Below are 20,883 nucleotides of genomic sequence, written 5' to 3'. Positions count from 1 at the left end.
TTGCGTCGACGATGGCTTGGACACTGGGACGTCTGCCCAAGTCGATCGTGGTCCCAGCACCGCTTATTGGGGCTCCGGCAGCTTCTTTCCTGTTTGCGAGGAATTTGGATTATTAGTAACAGGGCAGCATTAATACCGAATCGCTTGACAAATATATGAGATATAAATTATAACACACGCATAATAAATTAACAAATAGGCTGCATAAGTGATACAATGGTTCACATCCAACACGCAGTCTGTTGACAGCAGACCAGCGCAATATTAGATTTTAGTAGACCGTTCGCTGCGAATTACAGACCCAGCGCGTTCGTGCTCAAACTATGCTTCAAAGTGACGGCATGATCTCCCGCCATCAACGCGAAAGTCTAGTGTACAATCGAATAAATGTCTCCATTAATGCCGGTTCTCACACGCAGCGAAGCGCTGATGTAGCGCTGCTCACGTGTCATGAGCTACTTTTCGTCTGCCGTGAGCATGAGTTTTGTCGGTGCGATACAAAGCTTTTGACCGATCCCGTCAGCACGCGCTTAGCGCAAGGTCAGCGTTATGCCTGTAGCGCTCCGCTGCATGTGGACAGGCGTTTATGGTCAAGCGATCCTGCCAGGGTCTGCGAAACACACACACACACAAAAATAAGCCATCGGTAGAACTGGCGTTTCGCTCGATACGATAGAATATGAGGTCTCTGTGCCGCATAACAAAATCAGCAACCGGGGTGCCAAAAAGAATAGAGCATGGCGCGCGCTTTGCAAGCTAGAGAACGCGCTCAAAAGAGAACACTTTCTGAAGCCACAGTTAATAAATACACCATAAACAGAAGCACTTCGACATACCTTAATCGAGTTCCCTTGGCTTGCGACGTCAGAACAGATCAAGTGCAGTGCTTCAGTACCGCGAATCCAAACCCGATCCCGGCATGATCGGAGACGACACAAGGCGACCAGCCTCCGACGAAGGCTGTATTTCGACTTTCAACTTACTAAAAACAGGTTCTTTTCAAACAAAGACACTTCCCGTTTTCCCGACGGACCCCATCTGACCAACGCCCAACCCTCCGCGTGTACAAGGAGCAAAGAATGCGGGGTAGGGGATTGGGGGGAGGGGGCAGTGCGCGCAGAAGATAATCTCTTTTCCCACTCCCACTGCACACGACACAAGGACACCGAAGAGCTCCAAGGACGGGAGACGGTCGCCACTTTCAACACGCCGGTCGAGTGACCTCAAGCAGACACTTTTTTTTTCTTTCTTTTCTCTTTCTCTCTTAAGCATTTTCAACTTTCTCAAGTGGCTTTTTTTTTTTTTTTTTTTTTTTTAGTTTGCATTTGTTTTGTATTAGTAGGGTGCTGCCAGGTGTGACGTTCCGGGCGTGGTTCGTTCTTCGTAGTTCATCTGGATTGTTTTGGAAACAGCGACGACGATGGCATGAAGGCGTCTGGATACTGCCCCTGAATGTGCTCTTTAAGTGGAACGTGCCGTGCATCAAGTGTGTCGTTGCGGATTTTAGTTCGACATTGGACTACCCAGAAAGGTTTGTCACACAGAGACGGAGGCGCGTTCCCACCGGCGATGCGATCTAGCCGCGCGATAACTTCCATCGCAAAAGCGACCATCGCGGGCAAAAAGCGACGCGATTGGAGCAGTCGCTTCTCGACTCAACTTTTTTGCGATGCGATCTAGTCGCGGAGCGGCTGAGCAAATCAACGGCGTTCGGAGCGAGAGTTTTCGACAAACGACTCGCCAACGGAGGCGTTGGACTCGCTTATCGCACACGCCGGTGTGACCATCTAATTGTTTTTGCGATGCGATCTAGTGGCATCGCGCGACTGCTTATATCGCCGGTGGGAATGCTCAGTTTTAGGGATTGAAATGACCATTTATTCTGACTGCGAGACTCCGGTGTTAAAAGCGTGGCTTCTACAAACTGTTAAGTTTCATTTTTAAAAGAAAAAAAGTGTTAGTATTTGGAGGTGTTGCGTTTGGATGAATGCACATTTTTTTGCGCGAAGGCAAATTACGTAAATGGGACTTCTGGAATGTCAACAGATCGTTTTTGAGGAGATAGTTGGAAGAAGTCGAGTCAACACATTCGTTCACTCGCTTTCACACAACGCGTGAAGCTCTACCATGCAATGTCTTAACGTTCCTGGCACATTAAACAAATTCGCCAGTTTCGTCCGAGTTTCGTCAACACTTTCAGCCGTGCTGGGCTGAGTCTCGCCGATCCCCAAGACAAGCGAAATAGCATCCGTCCTCCTGGCGAACATTCCGTTTGCATTCGGGGACTAAATCATACAGATGCACCCTGTCTGAGGGGGACTAATGGATGCTTTTGCTCGCGCACGCCTATCGGTTGGTCCCAGTCGAGCGCAGTTAGTCCCCAGCTTTTGCGCACGGTACCTAGCTTGAGCCAGATGGTCCTTTCGAGGAGCAACTGGGAGTTCAGAGGACCAAATGCTGCCGTTAGTCCCTTGAGGTCAACTTTTTTCTTAGAGTGATACTGGGATGTTAACAGCCTGTCGAGAGGATAGCTCCGATAATGAGTGGAGTAGTTAGACGAGACGATTTAAGGGTGAAACGGTTCGTCTTTCCAGACTGTACTTGTTAACAATGCAATAACAAAGGGAAAACATAACTGAGGGAGAGGAGAAAATTATAGGTTGCGGGTTGGCCAGAACACCGAGCTCTGTTCGGAATGATTTGTGCACAGAGGCAAAGGCATCTTTGTATTTAGTCAACGTTCGAACGCGGTAGGATGCGCTTGTAGATTGAGAAGAGAGAAAGGCTGTTCGTCTGCCCACTGCCCATTTCAACCATAAATTGGTATTCCAATGTCCTGTCGCGCTCTCCTCTCCCTCAATTTCTACCCATATAAGCTTTCGCAGGTCAACTATATCGTTAATCTCCACTGACCCTCATCAAGCGCTTTCCAATAAATGAGTATGAAACTCGCAAGATTATTTTTTATGAATATATCTTGGTCAATACAGTTACAAGGTACCGAAAAAATCTGGTACAAAGATGATTAAAGACGGTAATGCCATGGATGCACCAGCAGATGCGGGACCGTTCATTGCCGTTCAGCGTTGAGACGGGAACATTCAAATACGACGGTGAAATAATATCAAGAAGACGTATTAAGACAACTAGCGCGTTTTTAAATTTAACGTGCGTTATGCTTCTCTAGCCTTGACAAGGCTAGCACTTGTAAGCTTTAGCGCGACCGCTTTTCTTTTGGTTTTGTTCGGGAGTCAGGAATGCCTCCGCGAAGCCGCGGTAAACTGTATCACTAGCTGAACTCACGTGCATCATATTGCCCTTCCGTGTGTGCACCCTTCAGGCGCAGTTCAAATAAGGGTGTCTTGCTTATGTTTGCATAGGATAATACTGTACATTTGTGCGGAGAGACGAAGCAGCGAGACCTGACGTCAGACTTAGCGAATAAGAAAGGCAAGACGAAGTCATGCGATTTTCAATGAATAGCCTTAGATTGAAATGATGGCAGCATCAAGCGCTGTTTTTTAAGTGTTTTGTTTTTCTTCTAAGCAAAGAATACCGCGCTATTTAAGAGCTGTGTTGCCCCAATAGGAGCGTTCTTGTCTGGAGCTAGATGGGCAGGCCTGAACTCGAGTAGCCGGTGAGAGGGTCCACGTTGAGTCTCGAAAATTCTCGTTTTGTTTAGCAAAACTTGCTGTATACTTTTATTCCCTAAACATAATAGTATTTAGTCCCCATCAACGGCCGACTTCACCTCCACGTTATCGAAGTCATCGGAAGTGCGCAATCCCTCACAAAGATGCGACCACTATCAATATTTGCTGCACTCAAGCACTTTTCTATGCTCATGCTGGCCATGAACGTAACAACTAAAACACCCGTCCTCATTCCACATTGGGCCTTTTGATTAATTATTTCTCTATTCTTAGACAACTAAACACAGTGCTTTCTGCAGCCAATTTTTTTTAAACTAAACTTTATAGCGATAAAACATATTGGAAGATGAAAGAAATTATCTTGCGCATTTAGAATCAACTTATTAGGATGTGGGGATTCCTCTGGTCTCCCTTCCCCGATGGCTGCGATAACGGCCGTGGGTCGAAGCGCTCGGCCGCCTTTGCCGTGAGCTCCGACCTGTTCGTGAGGCGGAGGGCCGCCTGGCTTGGGGGGCTCTCCTCTTACTCTCTCCCGGGGGGACCTCCTTCCGTCCCGTCCCCCCGCTCGGATGCGAATCACTGCTGACAGGCGAGGAGGCTTTGGCCTCTACTTTTCCCGCTTTCGGGAAAGGTACTCGTCCGGGTGACCGCGAAAGAGATAGGACGTGTGTCGGCGTTTCTCCGATGCTTCCGCGGTCTTGGCTCTCCAGAACCCCGCGTCTGGCCAGGTAAGGACCTTTTCTTACCTTGCCGACGCGGGGGGGCATTTTGGATGGGGACATAGTAGTTCACTTAAAGAGTGTTCTAATAAATGCTCTTGGACTCTGTCCTTACTCTCGTACGTGTGTCTTCTCTTCCGCTATATTCGAGAGAGCGAGACAAGGTAGACGATCATTGGCACTGACGGAGGTAATTAATCGAACCGACCCGCGGTAATGTAGCCCTAAACGTTCGTCTATATTGCCGTGGAGATGTGGGGATCGCGGGCTACTAGGTTTGACGTCTCCTTTGAGATATCGCCGCTGTTGAGACAATCCTTTGGTTACTCTACCGGTATCTGTGTTAGTTGGTAGCTAGCAATATCCCACATAAAGGCGGCCCTCCGCCTCACGAACAGGTTGGAGCTCACGGCAAAGGCGGCCGAGCGTTCCGACCCACGGCCGTTATCGCAGCCATCGGGGAAGGGAGACCAGAGGAATCCCCACAGGGACTATACTGTAACCAAGACTATGTCACTAGATCGTCAAATAGTTAATAAAGGAACCATAAAGTCCGCAAAATTCTACACCTAAAAATAGGCAATTAGAATAACTGAGGTAAACGTGGCTAGTATTCTGCAACAAACTACGACCCTGTCTGTATTATCGTACATGCTAACAGAGTAGTACTCGGTCCAAGTTCTTGTAGGAGCGCCCTGATTTGGGTTAATGCGTATCTTTTCGTATCCGAGTTTAAATTATTAAACAACATTTATTGTATTATCATTCTCCGTAATACACAAAATGGGTGCCATAATATTCATCCTGAAGGTGTAGAATGCAATATACGCAAGTTCTGTCAAATTTGAGACCTGATTGCTGCAAATGACCTACACAAAAAATGTTTTTTTTTCGTTTTTTTTTTTTTTTTTTTTTTGGGGGGGGGGGGGGGGTGAAGCACCGGCACCGACGTAGAAAGGGTTGAAACCAAACCACCTGGGCAAACATGAGAGATATATAGAAAAAAGAAACGACGAGGACTCCCAACACCACCAAGTTCTTAACCTGCAGGTCTGCACTCCCTGTGCCCCTGAGTTCTCCTCCACGCGTGTTTTGGGGGCCAACAAGAACTGCTACGGGCGGGAGATCCTGGAGGCGTACGCCATAAAAGAGGCGCCGAAGAACATTTCGCCAGCCTCGTTTTCGCTGTCGGAGAGAGAGTTGACTTTCTTAAGACCAGAGTTGGCGACCTTGGCGGGGCGGGCAAGTGATCATTGTTCTTGAGAGGGAAATCGGGATACCACCTTCCTTCCTCACCTTCTCGCTGTCTCGGCGTTTTACATTCCCCACTGCGCTATTCCCCCTTTTCTTTCTACGCGGGGCCCTCTCTTGCCCACCTGCTTCCCCTTCCCCCTCGTTTTAAGTTTCCCTGTCCTATTCGAGACTCCAACCATCTATACACCTTTTCAAAAACCACTCGACCCCAGGGGAAACAAACCGTTTTCAAGCCCAGTCACTGAGTTTAAGGCTAGACTCTCACCGGCGTCCCTCCTAACCCTAACCGAGTGGACTGTAATTTCAATAGGCGCAGCCTGCGTAGGCGCAGTTTCAAACGCTGCTCGCGGCTAAATTTTCGTCTTTTTAACTCTATTTTCTGTTTCCTGGCACATGTATTTTCCCGACGAGATTGAGAAAGCATTGTACCACATTCGAAAAAACAAAAGAGCTAAAAAAAACACAAAAAAACGGTAAACTATTTTTGTTGGGCACACGCGTGACAGAGCGAATGCGACTGGAATGTATAGTTCTAGTTATTTGTGGTTTTTTTTTCGATAAGTTTTGACGACGCCACGGGATTCGCCGCATGTGGAACGACAAAGCGCTTTGCTGTCAAAAATAAATTACAGCAGAAGAGGGCCGAAAGGCATGCATTTTTCAAGCTCACAAATAACGTGTTTACCGATGGACAGGACACGGACATACAATTGAGGAAGTGTTAACATTCGAACAATATATCGTACGTACCACACGATACAGCCTTATCCGAAAAGAATTTATTTGAGAAAGATCTCAAATAACACAGTCACAGTCGACGACAGTCACATCTTGACGATCGGACGGAATCCGAGATGACTTCGTTTTGGAGCACGTTTTGGGGAGAGCTTCCTTTTTTCACAACCGCACCAAGGCAAAGGAACGAACGCGACTGACCCGTTTCCCACCCTAACCCGGACAACTATTTTTGGAGAGGGCTGAGGATTCTACGTGGATTATCTGTAAGAAGGGGGAGAACAATGCTCGCAAAATCGCGTCGAGGGTCGTTCGACGTCCTTCACCTCCTTCGTTTCCCGTGAATGTAAAGCACAATAACTTGAATGGCAGGCACTTAGCTGCCTTATTTCTCACAATGGAAGATAACACAGAAAGGGTACAAAGCACGCATAAAAAAAATTAAGTGAAAACTTTCAAGAGGGGCGAGAAAACGTCGAATGCAAAACCGCAAAAGCATAGGTATAGAGAACCGCGCTGAGCGGGTCTTCACAATCCAACAGAGTGGCAGAAAATTTCTAGCTGATAGAGGGCGCGAGAGTCGCACCAGCCGCATCAGCATCACCAACATGGCGGCGGCCTAGATGCGTTTTTTTGGAAAAGTGTATAGGTGGCGGGGTGGTAGTTCCAAGATGGCGGAAGAGACGAGGATAGATGCTCCAGGGTTTCCTTGCGCCTGCTCGCTGACTCTGGTCAGTTCGCTAAAAATTATTTATTTGTCTGCAAACGCAAAGAGGTTAGGGCAGGATCATATAACAGGTGACAGAGATGTTGATGCGCGTTAGCAAGATGAACATGCTGATATTTAAACGTTGCCGAAACCTCGACTTGCGAAGCTTTGTAGTGGGCGAGCGTGTTTTACGCACCGGCTCTGTCACTGTTTGTGGCAGAATATTTTTGAGGGTGATTAAGGTATCGTGTTTTCGCCTTGCCTGGCCATTAGTGCTCTAAAACTTGAGCCGCGCACCGTGACAGTCAAGCTTCGGAAGAGCAGTGTTCACAGTATTGATGCCTTCGTGTCATAGGCTCGAAACTCGCTGCTCACCATCTCGGTTTTAGTGTATTGCAACACGGGATGAAACTGCTCTATGGTTATTCATAGAAAGTTTGTTCACGCAGGCTACCGTGCGGTGTAGCATTACAACCGGAGGCTCGCGCCGCGCCTTTGAAGCACAGTTTTCAGGGCGTGCCAGAAGCGTTACCTTGATCACAGTATAGGCAACGGTAGCCTGCGGTAACGCAATGCTAAAACCACCTATTACCATAATCGGCGTGTTTAGGGGTTTAGGGGTTTTATGCATTGCTTTACCAAAAATGCATATTTTAATATACCGTACTTTTTTTTTCCTTTTTTTACCGTGTTATTTGCAGCGTTGTGGCGACTCTCGCCAAAACTGCGTGTTCTAAACTCTCGTCATGAACGGCTGGCTAACACAGACGCTTCGGGCATTTCTTTATTTCTTTTGTAATTATCTGAAAGCAAGTACCTGTATTCTATCTTTTAAAAATTCTTGGAATAAATAGGCATGTTCCTACGGCCTTAAAACGCAAACCCATTCCCGACGTGTATTGCCCGACATATTCTTGCGCGACCAGTTTCCTCCTACTTAAGGCAAAGAATGAACTTTTCATAGACCGAACGCTAGAGGAGGCTATGCTAGAGCTTTACATTATTAGCGGGAGCGTGTGCCGTCACGTTGAGCACAGATCGAGCTGGCGGTCATGCACAAGACCAGCATTCTGCAGCGTATGCGATATACAAAAAGTCCCTAATGAAATTAGACATCCCGGTCCTTCGTGCAACGCTGTTGCGATGTGGATCACAAGAATTCCTATTTTAACGCGCTCACGTTTTTCGCTACAATGGCTTTACGCATCAAGGCCGACAGCCCCTGCCGCTTTTTCCACGCCGCCGCCGCCGCTGCCGTCCCCGTCCTCCAGTTCTCCGCTCGTCCGCGAAGGGCGAGCGGCGCGCTGGAGTTGATGAGGGCCGGCATTAAATCATTTGTGTGTTGAAAGTTGAAAGATATGTTGTCCCGTCCCCTGTCTTCATGCGTAAAACTCTTTTTAAAGTTACATTATTGCCATCGCCCTCACTAACAAGTTTACTGCAGCAACATACTTCTTCAAGTTCTAAAGCTAAGCCACAACACAAGAAGCGGGAAGGCGGGAGCCAATGTGCAGAATGAAAAGCCAGAAACAAGCCCACGAAAGTCATTAAAACAAGACATCATCCAGAAGAGCGCGCGTTCCAATGAGCACTGATGTGATTGGCCTAAGCCATTTTGCAGCCCCTTTCGAAGCAGCCAAAACAGTGTTTTGGAGCACAAAATGTGGCCTTTGGAGCAACCAATAAAGTGTTTTGGAGCAGCCAAGATAATGTTTTGAAGCAGCAAAAGTGACTTTAAAAGAAAACATTCTTAGGAAAAAATAGATATACTTGCTTTAAGTGGCTGCACAAACGATGGGAACTTCGTGCTGTGTTGTGTTCTGATGCGTCTTGTTGTGACAGAACTCGGTGCTTCTAGTTTTAGTAGTTTTAGTGCTGAGATATCCCTCAAACGCACAGTGCTGTAGGCATTGCCGAGCGATTCCGAAAAACCGCTTGCCACTGTTTTACTGGTTTCCGACGTGCCCGATTTTCGTCCAAAGTAAGCAAAAATAAAACAATGAATTGTAAGCATCCCGGCTGGTGCCTCTGTCGTGCAATCACGTTCGCGTGCACGTGAGGTCGACTTCTGCAGGCTTGCAGTTGCCCGTGCTTCGCCGATCGAGCGGAGACAACGGCTGTTCGATCGAAACCGAAACCACGCCACTCCTCTCCATCGCCAACTGATTCCTAAAATTGTGGGAAAAATGTAACTGCCGAGCATACGACACAAAAAAGTGAAGCGGCGCGTGTTTGCCAGGCCGCCAAATAAGGTACAAGCTAAACGCACACAAAAGAAAGCACCTGAGCGCGTCGATGCAAGACATCGCGAGCCAGGGTCAGAAAGTTCTTGGGGCGCTTTGTGCAATGACTGAACTCGCGACAAAGAAGGATGGTGTGCGGGTTTAGCGTGCAGACATTGCCTTCTTTGCTTTGGCTCACTTCTCTTCACCAACTTTCTTTCGCGGCAGGTTTTTCGCGTATTGGGGTCCCTCTCGAAAGCCCACCGAGAGAAACACAGATAATCGATATTTCGACACAGCAGCCTTTGAGCTAAAGAGGGATTTTCGTAGTAACGTATGATTTAAACAAGAACAGGAATGTTGATGAACATGCAGCGGTACTTAATTCCTTTAGAAAGCGCCATATCTGCAGTGACGCGGGAACGACCACACCCGACGTCGCACGACCACGGTGACCGGGAGGCAGGGACCATATATAGTTTTCCCACGGCCATTGCTTTCAGCAGCGAGTGCTTCAGCTCACAAAGTAACTCCCACCGCGCAAAAACTTGGTTTCGTTTCACAGCATGATGGTATGGCTGGTACCCGGCCCGCTAGCGTCGCAGCGTCCGCACACACCCGCGTCTTTCGTTGAAAATATTGTTACGAAGATCTGCGGCCGGCAGCAAATGACAATGATGCGTCCACTAAATGAGACAGAAAGGATTTATTGAAGCCGGGCCGTGCGCGCGGAGCACAGCGCGCGATGATCATGCACGCCACTGCCCCAGCGTCGTCGTCTCCTTCGCCACATTTCTCCCTCCTTTAAAGAGGACGACCCGGCCGATGAATGCTGGACACACGACAGTAAATTGAAAACACACACACAGACATAGACGACAAGGCTGAAGAAAGATGGATCGACGAATGACTGCTCCCGGCCGCGTAGAATGAAAATGCTCTTGAACCCGCAGCCTCTCTCCACAGCATTGCCGACCTCTGTGCCCGCCACAGCCCCACGACGTCACGATCCGGGCTAGGGAATTCATCTGACCACTACCAACACAAACGGGGTTGGAACAGGGCAGGGGACCATAAGCTCGCGTCCGTCTCTCGATTTTGTCCATAGTTCGTCTTGTTCACGACACTCTTCATAAAAATTCTCGTAACTATATTTAAACAAAAGACCCGAGACGAGACCCACGAGAGCGCGAGACGTGAGACGGCGGGGAAACCATGCAAGAGAGGATGAAGCGTACTTTGTGTCAGGCGGCCGCTTGCACCACATAACACATGCATGCTCAATTACGGTAGTCAGTGTAGTTTAGATCTTGAAAGGTGACCGAAATTGGTGTTTTGGTGCCGGCTTGGCGCGGATTACCTATATTTTGGCAAAATGTAACAGGATGTAGTAGGGTTAGCTCTTTGGCGCAGTTTGGCGCAATTGCCGCAGCAATCACATCACTGAATGAGGCTTCTATAAATACTGCGAAAAACAACCAGCTTGTTATTGAAAGATGACCCCTTAAACGAGCGAATTATGATATAGATTACACAACAAGCGTCAGGTCGGCGGCATAGAATGCCCTGTGGAGAATTTCCTTTGCGTTATGGGTGGACGTACAGAAAGCTGTAAACTACGGCTACAACATTAACACGATTAATTTTTTGGGCGGCTGAAACACTTTGTTCCCGGAATAGAATATTCCGGAAACAAAGTGTGCATAATCTGAATAACATATTCTGTGACTCAGATCATACACAATATAGAAATGTTCGCGAAGAGCATTTTCTTAAGGCTAAGCTCTTATGGCAGTAAAAAGATACCTTGATAGTTGATAGCGTCCAGATATTACATATATTGGCAGCTGGGGAGAATGTGGTTTTTGAGCATGTGCAATGTTAAATTTCGGCAGCCTTATGCAATGATAATTTGTTTTATTATTATTCTTATATTTTGGTAAGTTAAAGCATATTTGTGCATTGCGGTGCCACCGTCATAATTGAATGTAATATACGCCGGCAAAATCAATAAAATAGACTAATAAAACATCTCTATTTTTTTCTTAATCGGCTCCACAGACTTCTTACAATATGAAAGAACCTAAATGTCTCATCATTCTCTTTTCAATATTTCTTCCGCACTAGTTATAACGGGCAATGCAACCGCATCGGAAGCAGATAAAATCGTCCAGGCTCTCGATGTTTCTAGCCTCACCTTGATATTTCACATTTCTCAAAGTGATGGTCATATATTCGCGATTACAGCTTAGTTGAGGACAACCAGTCTGACTCTGAAGTAGCGTATTCTGCATTTGATTTAGACGGGTATTTTCTCTGCGGGCTGTCCATATTCTATCCTGTGAATATTATATTTCATTCAGCAATAGTCTTATGCTGACACACTTTGCTGCTGCTCCTCCTATCCCCCTTCCCCTCTTTGAATGTGTTTCATGGGTTCAGGAGTAAGTAACAAATGGGCTTTGTTAGGTCCCAGCAATTTCGGGGAAACAGTTATATATATATATATATATATATATATATATATATATATATATATATATATATATATATATATATATATATATATATATATATATATATATATATATATATTCTTGTTTGCTTATTTTTGTGACAGGCTCAAAAGAAAACAGGGGCCCGCAATGTTTATCAGTCCCGGACGTGACGGCAGTTAACGAATTCCGAAGTAACCCGAATCTCAAGCACCGGGGTTGGAAATGTGGGGAGTCGGCGAGAACCTCCAACGGGCCAGAACGACACGGCGGGGAGTGCGGAGCGACCCAGCGAGGTGACATGTGATGCTGACCAGACGCCCGGGAGAGTGGGAAAGAGTCCTGGAATTTTGGGGGCGCACGGGAAAGAGAAAGGCAGTCTACGCTGAGGATCGGAGGGGCAAGACGCCACCAGGACTCCGAGAGGTCTCGCATGGCTCTTAACATCTGTAAACCAGTCCTCAACTATATATGTAGGAAATCACATATATCTATTCGTATCCTTCACCTGGGTGTTCCTCTGACGCTGTGTCTCCGTTGGCCAAAACGGAATTGGGGTCGCCATCATCACATCGGCGGCAACCCTACAAATAACTTCAACCTCTCTGAACTACACCAGAAAAGAGAGAGGAAAGAATATTGACTATCTTCTATTTCTCATACTACACCATCTACTTACACAGCTAAACAAACAACACTGAAGTTAGATGCATTTTAATAGCTCCAAATATAATGCAACGTAATGACAGCTAATAAAACTAGCTGTTCGAGTTACACATGTACCACAAAACAAATCATAAAACCTCAGAAAGGTGACGAAAAAAAAAAAAAAAAGAGCGCATTCCACCAAATCAATCTAAAATTCACTTTAGCATTTATAACAGCCGTCTTCTACGTTTTATCGTGTACAAACTGCAAGAGGACATCCTAAATCCTCTTCTTTTTTCACAAACCGCATGGAGTAGCATGTCCTGCGAACGTGATCCAGAATACAAAAAAAAAGAAAAAAAAAGCGTTTTTTGATAAAGCAGCTTAGGCTATTGTACTCACTCTGTCATTGATACAGATATCCGTGACAATAGCTTCCTTCAAAACAAAGCAATTTCCTTTCACAATGCGTTTCTTTTTTTTTTTTTCCTGGTTTTTTGGACTGACAGCGCTTATATCTAATATAGTAGTTAAAGCACGCTGACCGCTTGTTCGAGTGCCAAAAATGTCTGCGAGAGCCAGTGTTACCTAAGCGTAAGTTGTTGTCAGACTGATTTTGCGAAAGATACGAACAAGGCAGGCGTTGGAGTACGTAGCTGTGATCCCCTCGAGCGCTTGCGTCTAAGCGGTTTCCGCTTGCGCTCACTGAACTGCACGTTTCGTCCGAAGATATATTTTTAATATTTAACAGCTTTATATTAACTCTATGTGTTTAAAAGATTTCACTTGATCACGTGAAGTAACAGTATCTGCCCACGGGATTGTTCTTTCCTGGAGATTGACCGCAATGCTTTGTGCAACTGCACCAAAATATTATTTTATATTATTGTTTTTGCGCTAAGAAAGTTGCGTACCTCGAACAGTATGCTTCTTCGAAAAGCCAAACCGGAGGCACACTTTTGCGTTCAATATAGTTTTTCTATTCAGAAAAAGTTGTTCCCCTGAGTTCGATAAAAAAAACTACCAAGCACGGCTGCCCCCACCGATTAAAGATGTTGGAACAACAACCTAAATTCTCGCGATGCCTTTCCGTTGCTCATGTTTAATTTATTTGACCATATTCACAAGTAACATATGCAGATAATCTTACGACCTCACCGATTGTAATACCTTTTAAGCAAACAAAAATCTAAAAATATGAGTGACCCCGGGCAATTTTTTACCCGATAGCTCTCGAAGTTATTGTAAAACACAACTATCAAGTCTCAGGGATAAAACCCCTTCGTGACCACATGCTGTAAATTAATTAGTTTTTTTTTTTAAATATTTGTTTATTGAGCGATGTATATTATGCCCTGGCTTGGAGACGTACTTAGTATCAGAAATCGAAGATTTTAAGCGTGGGACCCATTCAAGCGAATTCGTACCGCCATGTTTTATTACATTTTTTCAGTTTACTCCAGAACCTCAAAACACAATCTATAGCCTGCCGCAAGTCGGCGGTCAGAAAAACGATACAAACAAGTAGTAATAGTGGGGACCGTGAACATACCAATGGCGACCCCATTTGCAGCTGCCAAGGACGAAACGGCGATAATTATCTGCTAGTTGACGCCCAGAAGTACTTGTCTGATCCGGTCGCTTTTTGCCGGCTTATCGTGCGCAGACTTACAAAGTATGTCCTCTGCGCAATCAAGCGACATCCGAAGGAAGGATAAACAAGACTACTCTAGCTAACTTACGATATTGAGGAAAAATACCAACCCTTTCGCGTGCAGAGACGACACGAGACATTGTGTTTGCATCATATCTTCTCGACACTCTCTGCTGGCTCTCTCGATGGCGAACGGAAGTGGCCGGCTCGAATCTACCAGGAGGCACCGCTATCATCACTTGCGCAACAGGAGGTTTGGAAAACCGATCCTTTTAGTAAAGCTAGATTATTCCGTCAAGGCAAAAATATTTTTTTTTATGTACGCATACGTCGTGCATTTTATAGCAGACCATCAGGAAGATGCCGAAGTTTCGTTTATTAGGTCCGTTTAGTGCCTAGACGCTGCCTCATTGCATATTTTGTTTATGTGCACACACGTGCTGTCTTGAGGTTTTCCACGTACTTCCCACGTTTGATAACAAAGTTCGTCCCATCCAAGACAACATTTGTCTCCAGGGATTGTTGACCGAGATCTTTTTCTCGGGTTGGAAGTACATCTTTTTTCGTTTGTAAAATACCAGTGCCATCTTTTTAATCTGTTCTTGAATTTAATCCAGCTGTAACGTGAGGGTTTCCAAGTAGTCATCACTTTAAAACAAGAGCTTATGAATTTAATCCAAGTCCACACCATTTTAATGCCGTCGCCATACATTTTGATTGAAAAGTCGGCCCATGTAATACCTTCATATCTTTGAACTAAATTTAACAGCTGCTCATCGGTGAGAACTGTTTCAAAGGCCTGAGGTACCTGCAAGTCGTCAATGAATTTGTAATGTATATCCGCGTTTCAAGGAAATTTTCTCATATTCAAAGCTCATCCCTTTGCTGCATGCTTCCATTGAGCCGAGGTTGCAGACGGCAACACAGCAGTTCCCGTTTAGTTGCAGACGGCGGGCGATCTGCAAATTTTTGTTGCAGAAAAAGAGAACGATTAAAACGGCGCGTCGATTTAAGCAAAAAAAAAATTATTCTGTTACCTCAAAGGAGCGAGAATAGCAGACGTTCTGAACGGCGATGCACGAAACAATGTAGATATGTTTAAATTGACAGATTCATCGTCAATGACGGCCTCAAGTAATGCAATCAATAATGTCATCAATAATGTCATCACTACCATTACAATAAAATGCTTCAGACCTATATTATAGGCTTCACAATTCTTCAAGATAGGACAAAATAACCCTTTCGTTCAGTCGTGGGCATCAGCATACCGTAGTACAGACCTCCTTTGTACTCACGAAGCCTGGCAGTCTGACGACGGAGCAATACATTGCCCGGTCGCAGAATTGGAGCGCGAGGATGTGGTAGTGGACATCCTGTATCCACTACCAGCGGTGGATCTGCTGGATATTATTTGCCCTGAACGCAGGCGGTTGTATCTTAAAATGTGAACGCTTGGCATAAACGAAATGATCAGGACAGCCTGTAAATTGCTTTCTGAAATAACTATTACAGTTACTTTATTATTCGCGGTAATTTCTAGTCGAAAGCGCGTAATTCTGACCAGTACACAAGGTGTGCGTGAGCGCAGTGCTACCGGTTGCTCACAGTGGAATAGTTTTTACAATTCATTCAATATTCCTGATATCAATTACATTGTTTTATATTATCGTCATGTGTGCGTTTTATTATGTCCACTTTAGTTTGATTAACGATGTATTTCAGTGAGGATAGTCTGTTATACTTTGCCTTGAAATTGCCATCCTTTACCCCACAAATGTTTCAAAATATCCGTTCTATTAGAGCGCAGCTCTTAGGGGCCCGTTTCCGGCTTGAGCGGCGTCGCCGTCGCCGTCGCCGTCGCCGTCGGCGTCGCCGTCGCCGTCGGCGTAACCGCGCGGTGCATCATGGGAAATGTCCCATAATGCACCGCGCGAGCCCCCCACCGGGGTCACGTGACCTCGTGGGGGGTCACGTGACCCCCCCCCCCGAGGTCACGTGACCCCCTCCTCAAGGTCACGTGACCCCCTCCTCGAGGTCACGTGACCCCCCGAGGTCACGTGACCCCCCGATGACGTCATCGTCACTGATGACGTCACCGGCATCCACATCGTCATCGTCATCATCACTGATGACGTCACCAGCATCCACATCGTCATCGTCATCATCACTGATGACGTCACCGGCATCCACATCGTCATCGTCATCATCACTGATGACGTCACCGGCATCCGCATCGTCATCGTCATCATTACTGATGACGTCACCGGCATCCACATCGTCATCGTCATCATCACTGATGACGTCACCGGCATCCCCATCGTCATCGTCATCATCACTGATGACGTCACCGGCATCCACATCGTCATCGTCATCATCACTGATGACGTCACCGGCATCCACATCGTCATCGTCATCATCACTGATGACGTCACCGGCATCCGCATCGTCATCGTCATCATCACTGATGACGTCACCGGCATCCCCATCGTCATCGTCATCATCACTGATGTCACCGGCATCCACATCGTCATCGTCATCATCACTGATGACGTCACCGGCATCCACATTGTCATCGTCATCATCACTGATGACGTCACCGGCATCCACATCGTCATCGTCATCATCACTGACGACGTCACCGGCATCCGCATCGTCATCGTCATCATCACTGATGACGTCATCAGTGACGTCACTGATGTCGTCACCGGCATCCGCATCGTCATCGTCATCATCACTGATGACGTCACCAGCGACGTCACTGATGACGTCACCGACATTCGCATCGTCATCGTCATCATCACTGGTGAAGCCATCAGTGACGTCACTAATGACGTAATCGGTACCCGCATCGTCATCGTCACGGATGACGTCATCAGTGACGTCAGTGATGACATCATCGGCATTGGGGGTCACGTGACCCCCAAGGTCACGTGACCCCCCCCCGTGCCCTTCCCTCCTCCTCCTCAAGAGCTGCGCTCTAATTCGGCGTTACAGGGAGTTGTAAGCGGCTTTCATTTTTTATATCTGAGATCAAGTTTCGTGTTCCATCGAATAAGCATGAATAAAAATATTGACTATTTTATTCATTTGCGCAATTATTACGCCAAAAACCTTCTTCTGAAAGCATATAAGTTTGAAATAATCCGCGCTTCCCCTTTGCTCCGTGCCCCATGCAGGACCGACTTTGTGAGCAGGATAGCGTGCGGGCCCAATGCGAGCACCGGGAGGGGAGGGGGGCGGGTCGAACCACCCCCCCCCCCCCCCCCTACGTTACTGCCGGTCGCAGATTAGAGGCGGGAGGATCTGGTAGCAAAGATAATCAAAGAGCCATTTCTCGGGAAATCTGTATGTCAGCGCACAGTTTTTGCAGCGGCAAGGACCCGAAACACACTTGTTCGCTCGGGAGAAGCATGTTTCGGCGTCTCGCCGAAGTGGGGCGCCAGTCACGTGGCTCTCCTCTCATCCGTTTTCTGCCGCTCCACTTGTCCCTTTTCGGCGGCAGCTTCTGGTGGTGATCTTCCAGGCTTCGTAAATAAATAAGAGGCTATGCGTAATATCATCCAAAGCTGCCCTTCAAATTTATGAGAAAAGCACCCTTAAATGCGCATATATAGCATGTCACCCACACACAACGGCAGTGTTTATTTATCACGGCAAATTTTAACTACGGATTATCGATTGCTCAGTCTCTTCGGAAATGTATCGCTAGCCGTACGAACCAAATCCCAAATTTTCAAAAGTAACTGCGTTACCCCATTCAGAGCTTATAAATGTACCTTTGAAAATTTCAATGGCAAAATGGGGCCCATTTGAGGTAAGGAGCATTTCAGCTCCATGTGTTCGTGACCGCCATTTTCGCATTGAAATTTTCAGAAAATCAGTTATAATTTTTGAATGAGTTGAAGAATAGCTCCGGATCTTTAGCGTCTGACTCTGACCGCTAGAGATACCTTTGGGCGGGCAATGAGCGTTCGGCAATTCGCAGTTTATTTTTGGAGTGAATAAAACACTCAATTATTTTGGGACACCCTTTGCACTGAAAATTCATGAAAGACTCGCAAGCGCCTGACATCTCTAACGAAGTTCTAACAAAAGAGAAGGAGACATTGTTCATTCACTTATGTGAAGGGAATAAATTGAGCTACTCTTGGATTAAAATGGACGGCGATGGGATTATATTTGTGATAACTTGAATTAAATTTATTAAAACTTCGATTAAAAGTCATGACCCCTTGGACTAACTGGAGTAGAGCTGAATTGGATTCCTAGATGCCCGGAATAAAATAAAAGCTGACACTTGCATTATTATGCGCAGAAAAACATGTTGATACACATTCGGCGACGAATAGTTTATTCCATTGCATAGCTCAGTTCATAATTTTCCGTAGCTCCTTATACTCATAACTAATGTTCCTTAGTGCATAATTTATGAGTTTCATTTAGGTATGGATTTAATTTAGGAAGCGATGCAAGTGAGAATTGTAAAGATAGCTACGTAATACGCTATTTTCACTGTGATCCTAAGAAACACAGAGATTATCATGTCCCGGGTATTTTATTGTCGCTTAGATGCCAGTGAGATTAGTGTGCAAGGCTATACAAACCTCTAAGAATGAAGCAAGAAGCGTGAACATCAAAGAAACATTCTAGGTTTTTTAAACACTCTAAGCAGCCGACGACGAAGCACTCTCCCCAACACGCCGTACCACTGAAAGAGTGACCGGAACGCCAGATTGATGTCTTGCTTTTGTCGGCTGTATAACACACAACCTATACACATATCAGATTAGGTAATCGGAAAAACAATCGTTTATTCGATCACCTAGTGTGATATACAGCTTAAATTATTAGAATAAACTATCACTTCGACAAAACGCACAAACTTTACGATAATCGCATGTAAGAGTGCTTGCGTTCCATGAGATTAGAAAAAGACATTACTTGTTCTGCTTCGTTTTTGAACCCTTCAACAGCTAAGGTACCAAAATGAAGGTTTAGGACTTCTCTGTGGATCTACTGGCGGCGTTCCTGTGCAACTGCACAACTTAAGCAGAAAATTGTAAACACCCTTACGGGATCTTCTTTTTCCATGCACATTGCGGCACGTGGCGACAATCTTCAAGTTTAATCGGGATTAACTATCCCAAAAATAGACCTAATATTAGGCGCTATTATAAAAAATCTGGTATGCATATTTGTGCCTGGTATGACTCCGAAAGTCCATAAAATTTTACAAATTTTCATCTCCTCTTTGCGGTGTCTTTATGCTGAGCCATGTAAGCATTCGCTTTCAATGACTCCTCCATGCGTGCCGGCATCCGCGTTTCGACCTTTCCTTTCTACGAGCGTGTGTTCTGAACGCTAAAGGGCGACGGAATGCTCGCGGGCCATCACATGTTATAGCACGTATTGCTTTGTCTGTCGGCAGACTCAACTTGATAACGCCTGCTATTGTTCTATCCTTGAGAACATTGAAATTTTTTTACCTTGAAACAAGGAAAAAGGAGACTGAGAAATTAACGAAAAAACTGAAAACGTTGCCTCTTAACTTAGCATTTCGATTTTTTTTATCCCTAGTATGTTTAATTGCCTGTGCGTGTCCCATTTCAACGGCCATTTCGGTAGCGTTCGTCCGGAGCACTTATTTTCTAATCAGTACATCACACAAAACCGGCTCAATATGAAAGAAGTCATTACTAGTAGAAACTTAACGTTGCTAAGAATTATACAAAACCAAAGTGCTGTCCATTTCGCCCTAGTCGCGCCTCTCAAAAGCTAATTTCACCCGCTTATCAAGTATGAGAAAGAACGACGCAAATCGGAAAAAAGTCAACTGGACCATCGGTAGCAATGAGCAGCTCACTTTTCTAGTTAATATGCACAGTCCCCAACTGGGCGTTGCCTATACGAAGCGCAAGTTCGTCCGCGTCTTGAGCAGGGGTTGCAGTGACGTCAGAACGCCGTGCTCAGATTGGCTCTGATTGGAAGGACAGTCGATATACCTCAATGCTAGCTGCCTTGAGGTCTACCCACTATCCTTCTTTCTAAGCAGAGCCAATCGGAGTTCGGCGTTCCGATGCCACCGCAACCCCTGCGCAAGAAGCAGACGAACTTCACGCTTTGCGTTATGTTAACACGTCTTATTTATGCTGAGTTCTTCGGCGTTTGTGTACTGCTAGAGATCTCGTTGGGGCTGTGAAGCAATAATGAGATGCCTGGGAGTCACCACGCCTTGCATTCTTTAAGCTGTCCGTTACAACAGGACGACGACATAAGCAGTCACGAATTTCGAATTTGCAACGCTGCCTATACCGTTCAAACGCGTCTTCTTGTGCCAAGTAAAACTGTTAGCGATTTTTTTTAGACCAACTGAACTAGGCAAGACGGAACCGAAACCGCATGATGATAGCTCGAGAACGGAGGATCAGACATAGCCTCTGTCGCCCGACAGTGCGCTGTTAGAAGGAAACACAGACTTAACACAAACCGAGAAGAGTGTTTTACGTGCACCAGGCGACACCGTTAGCGCGAGCACGATAAAGGTGCTTTTTCGCAGTGCTGCGTAGTTTAATTCGCATATTCCTTTCCAGAGTATACCGACCCTCGACGAATGACAACAACAACAAAAACAAAAGTCTGCACTCACAAGAGCCGACAGCAACCAGCAATGCCGGAATTTTCCAGCGAGGCGAGTCTAGATCCCACGATATCCCTTGTCGCAAACACACTCGGGGTGTCAGTCACCGGCCAAGAAAAATGAAACGAAGCGCAGCGTCCGGTCACTGCCGTAG

Source organism: Ixodes scapularis, unplaced genomic scaffold, assembly GCF_016920785.2.
Source record: "Ixodes scapularis isolate PalLabHiFi unplaced genomic scaffold, ASM1692078v2 PGA_scaffold5__190_contigs__length_132052651, whole genome shotgun sequence".
Lineage (NCBI taxonomy): Eukaryota > Metazoa > Arthropoda > Arachnida > Ixodida > Ixodidae > Ixodes > Ixodes scapularis.
This window is presented reverse-complemented; position numbering follows the sequence as displayed.